Source organism: Rana temporaria, chromosome 1 (assembly GCF_905171775.1).
Source record: "Rana temporaria chromosome 1, aRanTem1.1, whole genome shotgun sequence".
In the NCBI taxonomy this organism is placed as follows: Eukaryota; Metazoa; Chordata; class Amphibia; order Anura; family Ranidae; genus Rana; species Rana temporaria.
Window position 1 is genome coordinate 196,634,373 of NC_053489.1, and position 20,194 is coordinate 196,654,566.

Below are 20,194 nucleotides of genomic sequence, written 5' to 3' on the forward strand. Positions count from 1 at the left end.
TTACAAAATAGGGGATAGTTTTATTGCATTTTTATTTTTTATTTTTTTTTTACTACTAATGGCGGCGATCAGCAATTTTTTTCGTGACTGCGACATTATGGCGGACACTTCGGACAATTTTGACACATTTTTGGGACCATTGTCATTTTCACAGCAAAAAATGCATTTAAATTGCATTCTTTATTGTGAAAATGACAGTTGCAGTTTGGGAGTTAACCACAGGTGGCGCTGTAGGAGTTAGGGTGCACCTAGTATGTGTTTACAACTGTTTGGGGGTGTGGCTGTAGGAATGACGTCATCGATCGTGTCTTCCCTATAAAGGGAATGACGCGATCGATGCGCCGCCATAGTGAAGGACGGGGAAGCCGTGTTTACACACGGCTCTCCTCGTTCTTCAGCTCCGGGGAGCGATCGCGACGGAGCGGCTATAAACAAATAGCCGCGCCGTGGTCCCGGATCGCTCCCCGAGCGGACCCGACCTCCGCATGTAGCGGGGGGGGTCCCGATCGGACCCCCCACCCGCTAATAGGCGAGGACGTACGTGTACGCCCATGTGCCTGTACGTGCCATATTGTGGACGTATATGTACATGCGGGGGTCGGGAAGTGGTTAAATGAGCCTTCTCTGACTAGCAAAACACACATATATATATATATATATATATATATATATATATATATATATATATATATATAAATTGCAGCCTCACTATGCCATCACATGCAGCCTCTATGCCATCAATTGTCGCCACTGTGCCCATCACATGCAGCACTGTGCCGATCACATGCAGCCACTGTGCCCATCACACGCAACCACTGTGCCCATCAAACGCAGCCACTGTGCCCATCAAACGCAGCCACTGTGCCCATCACACGCAGCCACTGTGCCCATCACACGAAAAATCATATTTTATTTTTCCAATTAAGAAGGGTTTGGTGAATGCGAATATGAAACTGGTGGGGTTCAGTACCTCCAACAAGGTTAAGAACCACTGACCTAGATCCAACCTTCATAACTGCATTATTGGGTAACTGGTAACATGTCTCCATATGAGGTGCTGATTGTATGTTTTTCATGTTTTTTAACTATGTTGTAATAAAATTATATTTTTTACTAAGTTTTCCTCTCATGTGTGCCCACAAAGTCCACTTATTTTTTGAGTTTCTCAATCCTTTTTTATATTCTCTCTAATAAAGGGACAACTCTGGGCTGGACTCTGGTCAACATGTAGCGCTCTAGCCTTCTTTTCACATGTATCCTTCTTAGGCTGGCCATACATGGTACAAATTTCTTTCCAGTAACCATGGGAGAGGATAGGGATTATTGACTATAGCAGCCACTAGCGATAATGGCAAGAGAATCTGGCAGGCTGGTTGTACCCAAGCTGATCGATCGATCAACTTGGTACATTCAGCCTGCCCAGTAACAGTTCAAATCTCTGCCAGTCTCTGCTAAATTTACTGAAATTCGAACCATGTATTGCTGGCCTTAGGCTTGCTGATGTAAAGAATATTGACTTTAAATGTTTATCTTTATATGTGTCCTATTTAATAAGGTGAGGCTGTGTTCATTTTGAATACTACAGTGGTTCTCAATCTACTAGTGCCGTGATCCCTTGATAAAAGTTGTGGGGACCCCTAATGGTAAAATGATTTTCATAGCGTGGGTTGTCAGCACCCAAGGCAAGACAAGTAATTTTCACCCCTAAGCCACGAACATTTAGGGCTCCCTGAGTCCCTTCCACTAGTACAGTATTAACCACTTTCCCACCGGACCATTTGTCAGCCTTAAGACCAGAGGTGTTTTTACAATTTTCCACTGCGCTGCTTTAACTGGTAATTGCGCGGCCATACAATGTTGTACCCAAACAAAATTTGTGTCCTTTTTTTCCCACAAATAGAGCTTTCTTTTGATGGTATTTGATTGCCTCTGCGATTTTTAATGTTTGCGATATAAACGGAAAAAGAGCGAAAATTTTGAGAAAAAATGATATTTTCTACTTTTTGTTATAAGAAAAATCGAACAAACTCAATTTTAGTCATACATTTTGGCCAAAATGTATTCAGCCACATGTCTTTAGTAAAAAAAATGCCAATAAGCGTATATTTATTGGTTTGCGCAAAAGTTATAGCATCTACAAACTAGGGTACATTTTCTGGAATTTACACAGCTTTTATTTTATGACTGCCTATCTCAATTCTTGAGGTGCTAAAATAGCAGGAAGTACAAAACCCCCCCAAATGACCCCATTTTGGAAAGTAGACACCCCAAGGAACCTGCTGAAAGGCATGTTGAGTCCATTGATTTTTTTTTTTTTTGTAACAAGTGATTGAATAATGACAAAAAAAAAAAAAAAAAAAAAGAAATTACAAAAAGTTGTCACTAAATGATATATTGCTCACACATGCCATAGTTATATGTGGAATTGCACCCCAAAATACATTCTCCTGCTTCTCCTGAGTACGGGGATACCACATGTGTGAGACTTTTTGGGAGCCCAACCACGTACGGGGCCCCGAAAATCAAGCACCGCCTTCAGGATTTCTAAGGGCGCAAATTTTTGATTTCACTTCTCACTACCTAAGACAGTTTTGAAGGCCATAAAATGCCCAAATAGCACAAAATCCCCCCAAATGACCCCATTTTGGAAAGTAGACACCCCAAGGAATCTGCTGAGGGGCATATTGAGCCCACTGAATATTTTTTTTTTTGTACCAAGTGATTGAATAATGACAAAAAAAAAAAAGAAAAAAGAAATTACAAAAAGTTGTAACTAAATGATATATTGCTCATACATGCCATGGTTATATGTGGAATTGCACCCCAAAATACATTCTGCTGCTTCTCCTGAGTACGGGGATACCACATGTGTGGGACTTTTTGCGAGTCTAGCCGCGTATGGGACCCCGAAAACCAAGCATCGCCTTCAGGATTTCTAAGGGCGCAAATTTTTTATTTCACTCCTCACTACCTATCACAGTTTTGAAGGCCATAAAATGCCCAAATAGCACAAACCCCCCCCAAATGACCCCATTTTGGAAAGTAGACACCCCAGGCTATTTGCGGAGAGGCATGTTGAGTCCATGGAATATTTAATATTTTGCCACAAGTTGTGGGAATATGAAAATCTTTTTTTTTTTGCACAAAGTTGTCACTAAATGATATATTGCTCACACATGCCATGGGCATATGTGGAATTACACCCCAAAATACATTCTGCAGCTTCTCCTGAGTACGGGGATACCACATGTGTGGGACTTTTTGGGAGCCTAGCCGCGTACGGGACCCCGAAAACCAAGCACGGCCTTCAGGATTTCTAAGGGCATACATTTTTGATTTCACTCCTCACTACCGATCACTACCTATCACAGTATTGAAGGCCATAAAAGGCCAAGATGGCACACAACCCCCCCAAATGACCCCATTTTGGAAAGTAGACACCCCAATCTATTTTCTGAGAGGCATTTTGAGTTCATGGAATATTTTATATCTTGCCACCAGTTGCTGGAATATGACAAACTTTTTATTTTTTTATTTTTTTTTGCACAAAGTTGTCACTAAATGATATATTGCTCACACATGCCATGGTTATATGTGGAATTGCACCCCAAAATACATTCTGCTGCTTCTCCTGAGTACGGGGATACCACATGTGTGGGACTTTTCGGGAGCCTAGCCGCGTACGGGGCCCCGAAAACCAAGCACCGCCTTCAGGATTTCTAAGGGCGCAAATTTTTGATTTCACTCCTCGCTGCCTATCACAGTTTCGGAGGCCATGGAATTCCCAGATGGCACACAACCCCCCCAAATGACCCCATTTTGGAAAGTAGACACCCCAAGCTATTTGCTGAGAGGCATGGTGAGTATTTTACAGCGCTCATTTATTTTTGAAAATGAAGAAAGATATATATTTTTTTTTTTTTTTTTCTTTTTTCAATTTTCAAATCTTTGTGACAAAAAGCAAGATCTGCAAAATACTCAACATACCTCTCAGCAAATAGCTTGGGGTGTCTACTTTCCAAAATGGGGTCATTTGGGGGGGTTTTGTGCCATCTGGGCATTCCATGGCCTCCGAAACTGTGATAGGTAGTCATCAAAATCAAAAATTTACACCCTTAGAAAGCCTGAAGGTGGTGATTGGTTTTTGGGGTCCCGTACGCGGCTAGGCTCCCAAAAAGTCTCACACATGTGGTATCCCCGTACTCAGGAGAAGCAGCAGAATGTATTTTGGGGTGTAATTCCACATATGCCCATGGCATGTTTGAGCAATATATCATTTAGTGACAACTTTGTGCAAAAAAAATAAAATAAAATAATAATAATTCTCTTTCCTACAACTTGTGTCAAAATATAAAATATTCCATGGACTCGAGATGCCTCTCAGCAAATAGCTCGGGGTGTCTACTTTCCAAAATGGGGTCATTTGGGGGGGTTTTGAACTGTCCTGGCATTTTATGAACAACATTTAGAAGCTTATGTCACACATTACCCACTCTTCTAACCACTTGAAGAAAAAGCCCTTTCTGACACTGTTTGTTTACATAATAACATATTATTTTTTTGCAAGAAAGTTAAGTTGAACCCCCAAACATTATATATTATTTTAAAGCAAAGGCCCTACAGATTAAAATGGTGGGTGTTGCATTTTTTTTTACCACGCAGTATTTGCGCAGAGATTTTTCAAATGCATTTTTTTGGGCAAAAATACATATTTTTTTATTTTAATGCACTAAAACACACTATATTGCCCAAATGTTTGATGAAATAAAAAAGATGATCTTAGGCCGAGTACATAGATACCAAACACGACATGCTTTAAAATTGCGCACAAATGCGCAGTGGCGACAAACTACATACATTTTTAAAAGCCTTTAAAAGCCTCTACGGGTTACCACATTAGATTTACAGAGGAGGTCTACTGCTAAAATTACTGCCCTCGATCTGACCTTCGCGGTGATACCTCACATGCATGGTACAATTGCTGTTTACATATGACGCCAAACCGACGCTTGCGTTCGCCTTTGCGCAAGAGCAGGGGGGGACAGGGGTGCTTTTTTTTTTTTTTTTTATTATTATTTAATTTGCTTTTTTAATTTTATTTTAAACTGTTCCTTACTTTTTTTTATTATTTTTATAATTTTTATTGCCATCTTAGGGCATGTAAATATCCCCTATGATAGCAATAGTTAGTGACAGGTACTCTTTTTTGAAAAAATTGGGGTCTATTAGACCCTAGATCTCTCCTCTGCCCTTAAAGCATCTGACCACACCAAGATCGGTGTGATAAAATGTTTTCCCACTTTCCCAATGACGCAGTTTATATCCGGGGAGGGGACATACCCTCCCACTGCTTGTAAAAGCAGTTTAGAGGCTAATTAGCCGCTAGGACTGCTTTTACATGAAAGCCGACCGCTGGCTGAAAAGAATGATACCAAGATGATACCTAAACCCGCAGGCATCATTCTGGTATAACCATTCAAAGTCCAGCAACATACCATACGTTGATGGTTCTTGTTGGACATGTATTGTAATCTTTTTTTTTTTCATGCAGCCTGTTGGCTGAACGAAAAAAAGATTGATCGGTGGGTATGCCCACCATTAGAATACCTCCCTTCATCCACCCACTTCTAATGATGGGCATACATGCACCATTTATATATGCCGAAGCATGGGGGCATCCTCCCGCAAAAAAGTTATGCCGCGCACACACGTATGTACGCCGCATAAAAAGTTATGGCGCATACAAACGGTCGGACTTTTCCACAGGCAAGCTTCCGACGGAATTTCGACCGTATGTACGCGGCATTAGGAGCAAAATCGCTCCTCCGCCCCTAATGCCCCCATGCTTCGGCATATATGCTGTTTTTTTAACTGTGGTGGTGAAATCACCTCCCACAGTGTTGGAGTCGCGGCTTTATGTATCGTGGGAGCAAACGCTGTTGCTGTCACGCTAAATAAATCCGCGCTGCAACTGAATGGCGTACCTGCTAAGCAAATGATGGTTAACATTATAACAAAGTAACATTACATTTTAACAGTAAGATCTTACCATACCATACCTGCAAAGCAAATATAAAAAAAAAAAAAAACATTTTTTAACGCAACCTGTGCCTAAAAAATATATATGCCGAAGCATGGGGGCATCCTCCCGCAAAAAAAGTTATGCAGCGTACACACGGTCGAACTTTTCCACGGGCAAGCCTCCGTCGGAATTTCGACCGTATGTACGCGGCATTAGGAGCAAAATCGCTCCTCCGTCCCTAATGCCCCCATGCTTCGGCATATATGCTCTTTTTTTAACTGTGGTGGTGAAATCACCTCCTACAGCGTTGGAGTCGCGGCTTTATATATCGTGGGAGCAAACGCTGTTGCTGTCACGCTAAATAAATCCGCGATGCAACTGAATAGCGTACCTGCTAAGCAAATGATGGTTAACAATAAAACAAACATTACAGTATAACATACCATACCTGCAAAGCAAATACAATAAAACATTGTAAAAATAGAGAGAATAGATATAGAACAATAGTGAGTGGACAGTAGAGAGTGAACATAAGAGAACAATAAAGAGAGGAGAAAAATACAACCACAACTATTTTTGGATTTTTTATTTTATATTTTTTTTGTGTTTTTGTGTGTTTTTTTATTTTTTTTCTACTTTTTTTCACTTTTATGAAAACTATAAACTGAACGTTGCAGATTATGGTCTCTCAAAATGTGATGGCCATCACATATTCCGAGACCCTGTGTTGGTGTGCCTAGGACTGTGTGGTGCTGTACCCTACGCTAAAACTGAACTAGTGTGTGGTAGCGTTTGAAACATACACCAATGCAGAGACCAGGTTGGTCAGGACAGTCGGGACAATAAAAGCGGGTGTCACGCCTAAATCCGAGTTTGCTGCAGACACGACATCTTTTTTGGGGGGATTTTCTGGTAGGGGTACCAGCGAGGACAAAAGAAAAATGCCTCTCATACAGCCGGCTCACTGCATTTGCGTTGGGAAGGTGGGGCACAGCACCATCTGGAAACAGAAGGGCTTCGACGATCTCTTCCTGGAATTTTAGGAAGGATCCAGTCCGTCCTGAAGCTCTGTATAGCACATGAGCGTTCAGCAAAGCCAATTGAAACAAATACACTGATACTTTTTTGTACCAGCGTTTGGACCTCCGGGCAATTAGGTACGGCGCCAACAACTGGTCATTGAGGTCCACCCCTCCCATGTTAAGGTTGTACTCGTGGATACAGAGGGGTTTCTCCACAAAACCAGTCGCCGTAGGAATTTGGACTGCCGTGTCTGCGTGAAGCGAGGACAGAACGAAAACATTCCGTGAATCCCTCCACTTCACTGCTAACAAATTATTACACCGTAAGCAGGCTCTCTCCCCCCGACTAAGACGGGATTCTACAAGCCGTTGGGGGATGCCCCGGCGATTAGGTCGCACGGTGCCACATGCGCCAATTCCATAATCAAAAAGGTGACTAAAAAGTGGCACGCTTGTGTAATAATTGTCCACGTACAAGTGGTACCCCTTTCCGAATAAGGGTGACACCAATTCCCACACTATCCTACCAGCGCTCCCTATGTAATCAGGGCAATTCTCCGGCTCTACGTGACTGTCTTTTCCCTCGTAAACCATAAAGCTAGATGTATAGCCTGTTGCCCTGTCACAGAGCTTATACAACTTGACCCCGTATCTGGCACGCTTGCTGGGAAGGAATTGTTTGAATGACAAGCGGCCAGAAAACTTAATCAGGGACTCATCAACGCAGACAACTTGTTGGGGATTATACAAGGCTGCAAACCGTTCGTTGAAGTGGTTTACGAGGGGCCGAATTTTGTAGAGCCGATCGAATTCAGGGTCTCCCCGAGGACGACAGAGTTCATTGTCACTAAAATGCATGAACCGCAAGATCTGCTCGTATCGTGTCCTGGCCATGGAGGCAGAGAAAATGGGCATATGGTGAACTGGGTGCGTGGACCAATACATCCGCAGCTCACTCTTTTTAGTAATGCCCATGATGAGGGAAAGGCCCAGAAAGATCTTAAATTCGGAAACCGTAATTGGCTTCCAATCTCTGGCAAGGGACAGCTGGGGATTAGCGGCGATGAATTGACCAGCGTACAAATTGCTTTGGTCCACAATAGATCTATAGAGATCTTCGGTGAAATACAGCGAATAAAAATCCAGTGACGTAAAATCAACTGTATTCACCTGAATTCCGGGTTGGCCAGTGAATGGGGGAAGTACGGGTGCTGCAGAAGTGGTGGGTACCCAATCAGGATTGGCGAATGCAGCAGGAAGGACACTATGGGGACGGGCCTGTCTTTGTCGTCTTCTTCTTGGTGGCAGCGGGACACTACTCGTGCTTGCCACCTCTCCAGCTTGAACTGCACTTATGGGACTCGCCACGTCACCAAGTGTTACTGCAGTGCTGGATATATGACCAGGATGTACTAGGCCGCTGGTGCTTGCCAGTTCACCAGAAGGAATAGCGGCGCTAGTACTTCTCTCCTCCATACGAGAGCCCTGCGGTTCTTGCACCTCAGCGACAGCAGAAGATCGGGGTCTGGTACGCCTGACCCTAGCAGGGACCACTCCGTCGTCAGAGCTATCTGTCAGGGAGCCACTGTCGTCTACAGGATCGTATTCTGAGCAAGAATTTGACAGATGCGTGACCTCCTCATCACTATCTGTCAGGCTGATAAACAAGTAGGCCTCTTCATCACTGTACCATCGATTTGCCATTTTGGGCTCTAAATTTAGGGGTACAGTGGTGAGATTCACAGGCAAAAAAGCACCTGACCTGTTAGCGACTGAGTCAAGCGCTACCAAAAAAACTGTTAGCGATCGCAGAGATCAGGCCTGACTCTGCGAACGCTGCAGTTATGTGTTTTTGTGTTTTGTGTCAGTGATCGATCGATCGATACTGCACTTCGGTGGGTTGGGCTGGGCGAAGGGGCTAAACGCAGGTGCTAGCAGGTATCTGGGCTGATCCCGCTAACAATGCGTTTTTGGGAACCCTAAACTGCAGGGGACGCTAGTATAGATCTGATCAGATCAGGTATCGATCCGATCAGATACTATACCACTAAAGGGAGGCGTATGGTGCGTGCGTGGGTGTTAGCGCTACTGGCACTAATCTGACGCTGCCTGGGGCGACGCAGACCCTATCTGGCGCTAAAACCAAACTTTTATCACACGCCGGGCGATCAGGGGGTTAAAACTTTATTTCAAAAAATATGGCGGGTGCCCTGATGCAATAGAAAATAAACAAACTAAACTGCGTCACCTGTGACACTTATACTGTGATCACTGGTGACAGGGGGTAATGAAGGGGTTAAACCTTTATTGGGGGGGGTTAGGGAGGGTCCCTAGACTTTTTATGGCCTAAGACTGATTACCTAAACACTTATTTTTGTCATTAATGACACTAGTACAGCGATCAAAAAAAATCTGATCGCTGTACTGGGTGACACAGTGACAGGCAGTGAATGGGTTAATTTGGGGGGTGATCAGGGGGTGATCAGGGGGTTAAATGTGTGCCTATGTGACCTGGTGTTAGAGTAGTGTTGTGCAACTCACGTTTCAGATGCTCTCTCCCTCTCGGTCTGGAACGGAAAGACCGACACGAGGGAGAGAGCAGTACTTCCCCTGCCAATGTTTACAAAACATTGCCAGGGGAAGACAACCATTGGTTAGTGTGATCACCAGGTCCAGGCCAGATTTTATTGGCCTGGACCTGGTGATTGATCAGTTCTGAAACGAATCTGATCATCGGGAACGGCGGGGGGGCGCGCGCGCGCGCCCCATCGGCGTTCACGCGCAGGACGTATAGCTACGGGCTCTCGCCTGGGAGAGCCGACCTGCCGCCGTATTATGACGGTGCGCGGTCGGCAAGTAGTTAAAACCCCTTATGGTACATTTTAGGCTGTACAGTACCACTCTTTCTCTTTGTTCTCCTTTCTTTCCATTTTATCTCTCTATCCTAATTTCTTGTTTTTTCCCCATCCCTCCCTCTAGCTGTGTTTCTTGTTCTTTCTATTATTCTTTCTCTCCTTTTTTGATTGTTCCTCCCCCTCTTTTCCTCTACCTTCCATGTATTCTCTTTTTTTATTCCTTCTGTTACTCCTTGGTGGGGGGGGGGGCTGAGTGGCAATGCTGGAGGGAGTTCTGATCAGCCAACTTAGGTGCTCTTGTTCAAGGTCATCTGCTGATCTGAGAACTGTAGTGGGGACTTTTAATGGCAACTATGATCACAGGTAGTGTTACTCATTGTGTCTCCGAATTTTTGGTGTCTTGTAGCAGTGACACCAATGCCGAAATCAGTGGATAAGGGCCCCTCCCACTTCACATTCCTCACCAGTCAGCTGACCTCTAGTCTCTGCCCCCCAGCCATGCCATGAACTGAATAGGCGGCTGTGAAGAGGCTGAGTGGGCTCCAGGAACAGGAACAGGCTCCAGAAACAGTCCAGCTGGGCGGTAACAGGCTCCAGAGACAGCCCTGCTGGGTGGCCGCAAAAAGGCTGGGAGAGCGGTGCAGGCTTTAGGAACAGCCCAGGATTTGGTGACACCTAGCAAATCATTATTTGACCCCCGAAGGGGTCCCGACCCCAGGTTGAGAACCACTGGAATACTAGGTCATGCAAGAGAGTTCAAAAAGCAATATTTTTGTTAGTAAATGTTAAAATGATCGAAAGTGAACACAGTTTCACTTTATTTACTAAGTAAATATTCAGTAACAATCTCTACTCTTTCAGTAAATCAACTAATTAAAGCGGTTGTAAAGCCAGCATTAGATTACATTACTGTATGTGCCCCAATGTATGTTATTTATAAACTTAAATGCAGCTGTATACCTTATTTCAGCATGGTACTCAGCGATCACATCACTGCCCACGATGTCTCTGCCGATCTGATTTAACATTGAACGGCACTCTGAAATAAGGTATACATCAATTTTTTTTTTAAAAAGAACATTCATTGGGGCACATAATGTAATCTGATATTGTGGATTATAGCAAGAAAACACAGTGGGCTAGATTCACATAGATTAGTGGATCTTTAGATCCGCGTAATCTATGTGATTTACGATCCGCCGGCGCAATTTTGCGAGGCTAGTGCAGTATTCACAAAGCACTTACCTCCAAACTTGCGCCGGCGGATCGTAACTCCCCCGGCGGAATTCAAATTCCGCGGCTAGGGGGAGTGTACAATTTAAATCAGGCGCGTCCCCGCGCCGATTTAACTGCGCATGCGCCGCCAGCGAAATTTCCCAGTGCGCATGCTCCAAATGACGTCGCTAGGACGTCATTGTTTAAGGCGTTAACGTCAATTACGGCCATCCGTATTCGCGACCGACTTACGCAAACGACATAAAAATTCAAAACTTGGCGCGGGAACGACGGCCATATGCAAACGACGTAAAAAAAAAAAAGCGACGGGCGGGCGTTCGTTTCTGAATCGGCGTTTCTCGTCATTTGCATATTCGTCGCGAGTAAAACACTAAACGCCACCTAGCGGACAGCGGAAGATTGCAGCCTAAGATCCGACGGTGTAAGTCACTTACACCTGTCGGATCTAAGGGAGATCTATGCGTAATTGATTCTTATGAATCAGTCGCATAAATCCGACCGTCGGATCTCAGAGATACGACGGCGTATCAGGAGATGCGCCGTCGTATCTCTTTGTGAATCTGGCCCAGTGATTTTATCAGCAGGAGGGGTGGGCACTGACAGTCAGGTAGGGAAGAGGGGAGCGACAGCGGATGATGGAGGCACATAAACTGACCATGGTATCAAGGACTCAGCAGCCATGATAAACATGGTCAGTTTACAAAGGGGGGGCAGCACCAGCAAGGATCATCCAGGTATTTTAGGTGATAGAAAGGGCCAAATTACACAGCATACGCACGGTGCCGTATAACATGCTTTAAAGGAACAGGATCCAATTTTTTTTTCTTTTAGGGTTATAACTGCTTTAAGTCACCAGCACAGTGACTAATACCATAGAGGGCACAGTTAGAACTTTCAGCCAAACAAACCACAGCCTCGAAGCAAGCAGTGTCTGCTATGCTGTCCTTTTTAGATAACCCATATTGCTCTGGGGATTATTTGTCACATATTGAATTTTTTTTATGTGGTGTTTTTTTTTTTTTGATCCAACAAAATTTTTTTTATTTAGTTTGCAGAGGTACAAATTATACAAGGTCCCCTTAACATTGCGGGGACAAGATAACAACATATGTTAGGACATCCCGTACTCAGTGAGTATTTATAGGTAGGAGGTACAGCCCCCTCCCCCCAAACCATTTCAAACAACACCATCCCGCAAAGTATCACCGTCCCCATCTACCCCACATTGATGCCCAGAAGTCTATCCATCACAAGGTCTACCGGGGCTAGACCTGGTACATCCAACCACTTTGCCCACAATTTCTCAAATTTGTGGGTACTACCCCTGTGTTGATACACCACTTTCTCCATCCTCAGCACCAGCCCAATATTATTAATCCATTCAGCCAGAGTCGGAGGGGCCTCAGCCCTCCAGTGAACCATAATGAGTTTCCTTGCTTGGAACAAAACCCTGTGTATCGCCTCTCTGTCCGCTTCCTCCCATTCATACTCCTCCAGAGCCCCCAAGAGACAAGCCCTCGGGTCCTGTGGAAGAGCCACGCCAAAAGTCGAGTTTACTGTACTCACAACTCCCGCCCAATACGTGTGGAGCTTTGGGCATCTCCACAGCATATGGATCAGATCACCATGGTCTCTTTTGCACCTGGTACAGGTTGGATCAAGCTGAGGATTCATCTTATGGAGCCTGTGTGGGGTATAATAAGTGCGCTGCAAAATATACAGTTGTGTGAGCCTCTGTGAAACATTCAGCGAGCATTTACCCACTGCCTGAAAGATTTCCTCCCATTGTTCCCCATCCAGTTCTCCCGCATCCGCCTCCCACCTTTCCCGTATCCTCAGGGGATGCTGCTTCATCACGTACTGTAGCAGAATGGCGTAGCACTGGGAAATAAAGCCTTTTGACGTCCCAGCATCCCCCAGAAGATCAAAAGCAGGGGTCGGCGACAGGCACCACTCAGAGGAGCGACCCTGTGCCGCCACTGCGTGCCTCAACTGCAGATAGGGGAAGTGCATAGTCTGGGGCAAGCCAAACGCCCCCTGCAGTGCAGAGAACGAGCGGAGCACCCCGTTACTGAATATGTGTGTGAGGTGCGTGATCCCATACTGTTTCCACCTGGCCCCGGACTGTAACTTGGCCAATTCAGTGTATGTGTCGTTCTGCCATATAGGGCTGTATTTCGTGTAACCCTCCGCATTTTGCACGTATTTGACCTTATTCCATACCTTCTGAATTAAGCTAAAAGTGGGGAGCTTCTTGTGCGGTTTAGCAAAGGCTTGCGCCTCCAATGCCTCAGGGATCGGCCTTCCGCCCACGGTGTGCTCCATAAGCTTCTGAGCCGAGGATCTCACCGCCGGCCGAAACATGCCAACCAGTTGCTGCATCTGAGCCGCCAAATAGTACAGCCAGGGGTTTGGCAACGCCAATCCCCCGCCGTCTTTAGGTTTCTGCAGGTGTTCCAGTTTAATCCTGGGCGTCCTATCTTTCCATATGAGATCTCGGAAAATACTATTTACGGTATGAAAAATCTTCAGGGGTATAACCATAGGGGCGTTGTGTAGAAAGTACAGCAGTTGCGGCATGAGTATCATCTTAATAAGATTCACCCTGCCGGCAACCGACAAGAATAGGGCCTTCCAAGTCTTAACTGTGTCTCTAAATTTCAGAAGTAAGGGAGAGATATTTAGATGTATGAAATCCCGTGGTTTAGCCGTGATCTGTACTCCCAGGTACTTAAAGGACAAAGTAACGGGTATGGGGCATACGGGATTGATTATCTGCGTATCGTCGCCATCTAGTAAAAGTAGTGATGATTTTGCCCAGTTTATAAGCAAACCAGAGAACTGTCCAAACTCTGTAATTGCCACCATAGCTTCCCTGAGGGAGGGATCCGTGTCGCCCAACAGCAGGAGAGTGTCATCAGCATATAGCATCACTTTTTCCTGCATGTCCCCATAGCAGAATCCAGCGATGCGGGGGTTAGCTCTGATGCCAATGGCCAACGGCTCGATAGCCAAGGCAAAGAGCAGGGGGGACAGGGGACATTCAATCGAATGGCGAGCACCTTGGCCAATATCTTAATGTCACTCTGTAATAGGGAGATGGGGCGATAAGCCCCCGGGTCCACGGGATCCTTACCTGGCTTGAGTAACAGTACTATATTTGCTTTGGACATTGAAGGGGGCAAAGTCTCCCCCTCCCTGGCGCTATTAAAAACTTTTAGAAGCTGTGGCAACAACACCTCGGGATATTGCTTGTACACCTCCATGGGCAACCCGTCCTCTCCTGGGGCTTTACAGTTAGGGAAAGCACTGACTGCCACCTGTAGCTCCTCGACAGTGATTGGTTTCTCTAACATGATACGTTGGCTATCGGACAGCTCCGGGAAGACCATTTGGGCCAAATACCTCTCTAGATCCCCCTGGGTGTACATCGTGCCAGAACTGTACAGGGTCTCATAGAAACCCGCCAGTTCCTGCATAATCTGGTCTGGCTGGGAGACTACCCTTCCTGACCCCGATCTTATAGCCCCTATCGCAGGCGAGCGTTGATGTGAGTTTGCAATCCGCGCCAATATACGGCCGGTTTTCTCACCCTCCTCAAAGAACGCCTGCTTAGCAAAGAACCTCTTCTTCTCAGCTGACGAGGAGAGCAATTGCTGGTAGGCAGACTGAGCAGCCTGCCAGGCCTCTCTGGTCAGGTCAGAAGGATCAGCGACGTATACCCGCTCCATTTCCTGGACCCTGTTTTCCACTTCTATCAGCAGTGCAGCCGAGGCCCTCTTCACCTCATTCACTCCCCTTATAAGCCGGCCCCGAAAATACGCCTTGAAAGCATCCCAGTTTAACACATTCCGCTCCATTCCTTCCCCATCAGCAAAATACCTTCGTATGTCCTCCTCTATTTCCACATGGGAACTTATCAGCTTCAGCCAAAAGGCATTCAGCTTCCATGGTGCCTTAACCAAGCTCCCCTGCGGTGCCACGCAAAGCTGCACCACCAGGGCAGAGTGGTCCGACACACTGCGGGGTCTGTGTGATAGGTCCGCTATCAATGGAAGCATGCTCAAATTTCCCACCCCTAGGTCTATTCTTGATAGGCATCCATGCGTCTTCGAAAAGCATGTGAACTGCCTGACTCCGGGATTACGGTGCCTCCAGATATCCACCCAGCCCACCTCTTGCAACAACCGCGCCAGGGGAGTACTCCTAGCGAGGGCAGAGGGACCGGGGCCCGGGTGTCTATCCGCCACCTGGTCTAGACAACAGTTAAAGTCGCCAATCACGAGCAACGGGACATCCGGCCTACCATCCAAAAAGGAGAGGAGGAGCCGGAGCACCGCTGCCGTGAACGGCGGTGGGATATAAACACATGCTAAGACACATACCAAATTACCCATTTTGCAATGAATAAACACATAGCGACCTTCCGAGTCTATCATACTGTCAATTTCCTGAAAATCCAGAGCATTGTGCACTAATACACTCACCCCCCTAGAAAAGGAAGTGTGTGTAGAGTGATATGCCTTACCCACCCACCTGTATTTCAAAAAGCACACAGTTTCCGCTGTCAGGTGTGTTTCCTGAAAACATATCACCCCTGGTAAAAATTTCCTCAGACACATAAATAACATCGTGCGTTTCAGTGGAGAGTGCATACCCCTCACATTCCAGGATACAATAGACACCTTAGCCATGTGTATCTTCCACTATCATCAAAAAACAGTATATTAGTGAGCAAACATATGTAGGCTGGCCCCTCTCTCGGGGGACAGGGCACCCCCCCACACCTGGTCTGTCCTGCACAGTTTCTCGCACAAGGGCTGAAGGCCCAGGTCTGGTGTGTTGTACCTCTTTCTTTGTATGGTGGCTGAAAAGATCAAAGTTAGTAAAACTTATGGACCGAACGGGTCCTAAAACTTCTTGGACCGCCAACAGGGCGGATTCAACACATTGTGCGACTGATCGTCGACTTACTCCAGTCACATCAACCATCAGCAAAGTACACTTTACGTTTAGGTCAGCTCTTCTCGCTTTGTGTCGTCAATCATTGAGTCCCCCGGCCAAAGGGAAAAAATAGAAAGATTCAATTGAGTAAAAAGTAGGAGATCCCCCCTAAACAGAACAAAGGGCCAACCGTTGAAGTATAATAACTCTTCCAACATGTGCATACTAGGTGCCTGGAGGCAAAACAAAAGATATATCCTGGGACAAACTTGCTCATGTCTCACTCCCCTTCCTCCTGCACTCGGCGTTGCAAAGACTGCTCGTTCCGATCCAGCCATGACATGGCCTCCTTGGCAGATTCAATGAACTGGGCTTGACCCCGCACCACCACCCGGAGCTTCGCGGGGTAAAGCATGGCATATGGGAGTTGCAGAGCTCTCAGCCGCCGTTTTACATCAAAGAATTTGGCCCTGCGCCTCTGTACTTCTTGTGAGAAGTCCGGGTAGAAGGACACCCGGACACCGTTATGTTGTATATTCGCTCGCTCCCGAGCCTGGCGCAGCACCGCCTCTCTGTCCCGGTAGTGAAGTAGTTTCGCCAGGATGGATCTAGGGGGTCCCCCCTGTTGCGGTGGGCGAGAGGGTACTCGGTGGGCCCTTTCCACTGCAAAAAATGGCGACAGTGCATTTTTGCCAAAAAGTTCAATCAGCCAGTTCTCCACAAACATGGTGGGGTCCTTGCCTTCCACCCTCTCCGGCAGACCCACTATACGAACGTTGTTTCGTCTGAGACGGTTCTCCATATCTTCCACCCTGTCATATGCGTCTCTAGCCATCTGCAAAGCAGCTCTGGTGTCTTGGGTCATGGGCTGCATCTGGTCCTCCACCTCACTGACTCTGCTTTCCACGGCGGTAGTACGTTCGCGGATTTTCTGCATATCCTGCCTCAGCAGTCCAAAATGCTCTTTCAGTGTGTCCACAGAAGCTGTACATTTATTTACTGCTTTGAGTATATCAGCCAGAGTGGGTTGCGCAGCATTCGCAGCCTGTGCGTTTGCGGCCTGCTCATCCTCAGGCCTGAGGCCTGCTTGATCTCCGTCCTCCTCCTCCCCCCAGTAAAGTGGGACACTGTCCTCCTGTGCTGCGAGCCTAGTGTGGGGCGCCTCACCCGAGCGGGACGGTTGTTCCGGCCCCCCGTCCCAGTCATCTTCTGGGCATAATAAAGCATGTCCCTGGGGGGTTCCTTACCCTGGGTCTTAGCAGTCTTGCTGTGTTTGGGCCCCGTTCTGTCCGCTCCACGAGGCGTCCCTTTCCCAGCCAGCGCGGCGGCGCCATCTTGGATTTCCATCCCCGCTGCCTCCGATTGTCCTTTGCGGGTCATCCCCCTGGTGCAGAGCGCCGGTGGTGGTACCGCTATGATCCTGGGAGTACGGGCGTCCAGCATATGGTGGTGGTGAACCGGAATCGTGGCCGGGGGAGGATCGATACCGGATCAGCGCCGGGAGCTATGAGAGATGCGTCCTCTCACATGCCTGTCCTGGCCACGCCCCTATGTGGTGTTTTTTTTATTAAAGTATAACTAAAGGCAATACTTTTTTTTTCAACTTGGTTAGAGTACGAGAGGATTTTAACTCCTGTCTTTTTTTGTCACCTCTGTCCCATTGGGGATGTTTTCTGTACCATAAACAGGAAGTGAGAGGAAATTCCTTGAAAGTGAGAGATTCTTTAGGTGTTACTAGGATCACGGGAAACAGTGTCCCCATTGGAAGATCTTCCCTATTCTGTTGTGCGCCCAAAATATTGATTTCCATTTACTTTCAGTTTTGGCAATAATGGCAAACAGAACAAATAGAGAAGGTGAATTTCCATAACAGGGACACAGGCAGCAATACAAGTGTTATAATCCCTCATTACTCTATCCAAAAAAAAAAAAGTTTTAGCTTCAGTTATACTTTGATTTCAGGGGAAAAGTCTTCAATCTGCAGCCTTTAACCTTCTAGGTCAATAAGGAAAGCTTCAAAACCACAAGCATATCTCAAATTGATTACACATCTTGTGTAGGCCCACATGGCAGGGTAACAATGAAGGAGAAAAATTGGGTGACAGGAACAAAATGTTTTCACACTATAATATAAATATCTAAAGCATGATGATCAGGTATTATTTTATTGAAAGTTTGAATGCCATTTCTGCATGTGCATTTTTAATGTGTTCCATTGCATCTTTTCCCATCTCAATTCAGGAGATGTGACTTGTTCCAGACTTTTTCCGGATGCTTTCCATACAGAAAAAATGCAGCACATGCTACTTTTGTTGACTGCACTGGAATACACGGCACTGGTGTGAACTATGGTCATTGGAATACACGGACAACATTGTGCATGTGTTTTGATGCAGATTAAAAATGTCCTAAATTGCTTCTTGTGTGAACCATCGCTAAAGGATTTTATTGATTGGGTTTACAAATACTCTTAAAGAAACCTTTGCTGATTACGATAGGCAGCATTCTATGGCTTTAAAGGATCTGAGTCATACAGCTCAGCTATGACTAAGCACTGAACCCTAGTGCGAAACGCGTCAGCTATACACCCCACTGCTTGCTGTGTTTTGTAGTGCTTTTTTTCTTTTACCATTAAAGGCTACCTTTTCAAGGTTTTTTTGGTGTGCGGATGTCCATATCTCCTCTTCAAGTTTTGCTTTGTGCATTTCCGGCACCCATTTGGTTCTGAGAGGACATTGATTGCACAGTTCACTCACCTGGAGCCGCAGTTTTCTCCTTCCTATGGGAGAAGAATGCAGTCCCAGTGACTCAGAAAGTTTTATAGCTACTGGATCAGCATAAGAAATAGCATTTTCAAGAGGTCTACAGTTAGTACTTTTTTCTTCATACATCATCTCTTTTGGTTCAAAGTTATATTTAACTTGTGTAACTGTAGCTTTCCTTCAAAATTCATCATATTAGGTGACTCAGTTACGAACATCAGTAAATAATATTGTAATGGGTAGATAAAAAGGATATATATATATATATATATATATATATATATATATATATATATATACCTCAAAGATCGCTCTGTACATTAAAGATCACATTGCATCTCTGACTCAGTAAGGAGACATCTGTGACCAGTAAGATCAAGGGAATTGTATAAAATCAGACAAATTCAGAAGTGGGAGACTTTGTACAGATTGCTTGTCCTAATGTGACAGCACTTTGTAGAAACATGTCTTGTTCTACTTATCACCAACCACCCAGCTTGCTTTCCCCGAATGCACCAGGACGCTGCCTGGAATGAACAATATTATTTGGTTTCTGATTTACAGCATGTTTGCCTTTTAAATTTTTTCATTAGTTAGCTGGCTTTGCTTGGATGATCTGCTTGCTGTATACTTCATGGATACTTATTACTATAATTGCCCTTGCTCACCAAATTTTCCTTCTCAGTAATCCCTTCTGCTCCTCGCAGAGAGAATCCATCTTTCATCTTGTCAAAAACAGTTAACAGAGTGTGGGGCCCATTTATCAAAATCCCTACAAATTAGTAACTGTTAATTTAGGCTAATTAGCTTACGTCGATAACGACATGTATGTTAGCGCTATCATAGAATGGGACCTTGATAGCATCTCGTCACCCTTCCATGACATTCTGTTAACTATTGTGAAGCTAATTATATTTAGATAAGCATTCATTTTACCACAGTTTAGAGTTAATGACACTTGAATTCATGTACACTGTCTGTATTTGTCGAGGTCTAATTTAAAATATTGGCAGGAATATGTGGAGAATTCTCCAGTGTGATACAATTGTTTTGAATGATTTCAGCACTTTTCATATGACAACATAACCAGCGTGTGTTGAGTAAAAATTTCAGAATTTGTAATACTTTCTACTCATCACCTTTTACTAGAATGCAGTAAGCTGCTACTGTGTATTTGAAGCCCATGGACAGGTAATTGAACATGCATTGAACACTTGATGAGTGGAAAGCAGCTTTAGATTGTTCGTAAAAGAAGGATTAGATAACTTCAAGTGTAAAAAAATAAGGCAGTCACTGCATCATAATAGTAAAATAATAAATAAATAATAAAAAATCATTTCAAACCAATAGTAT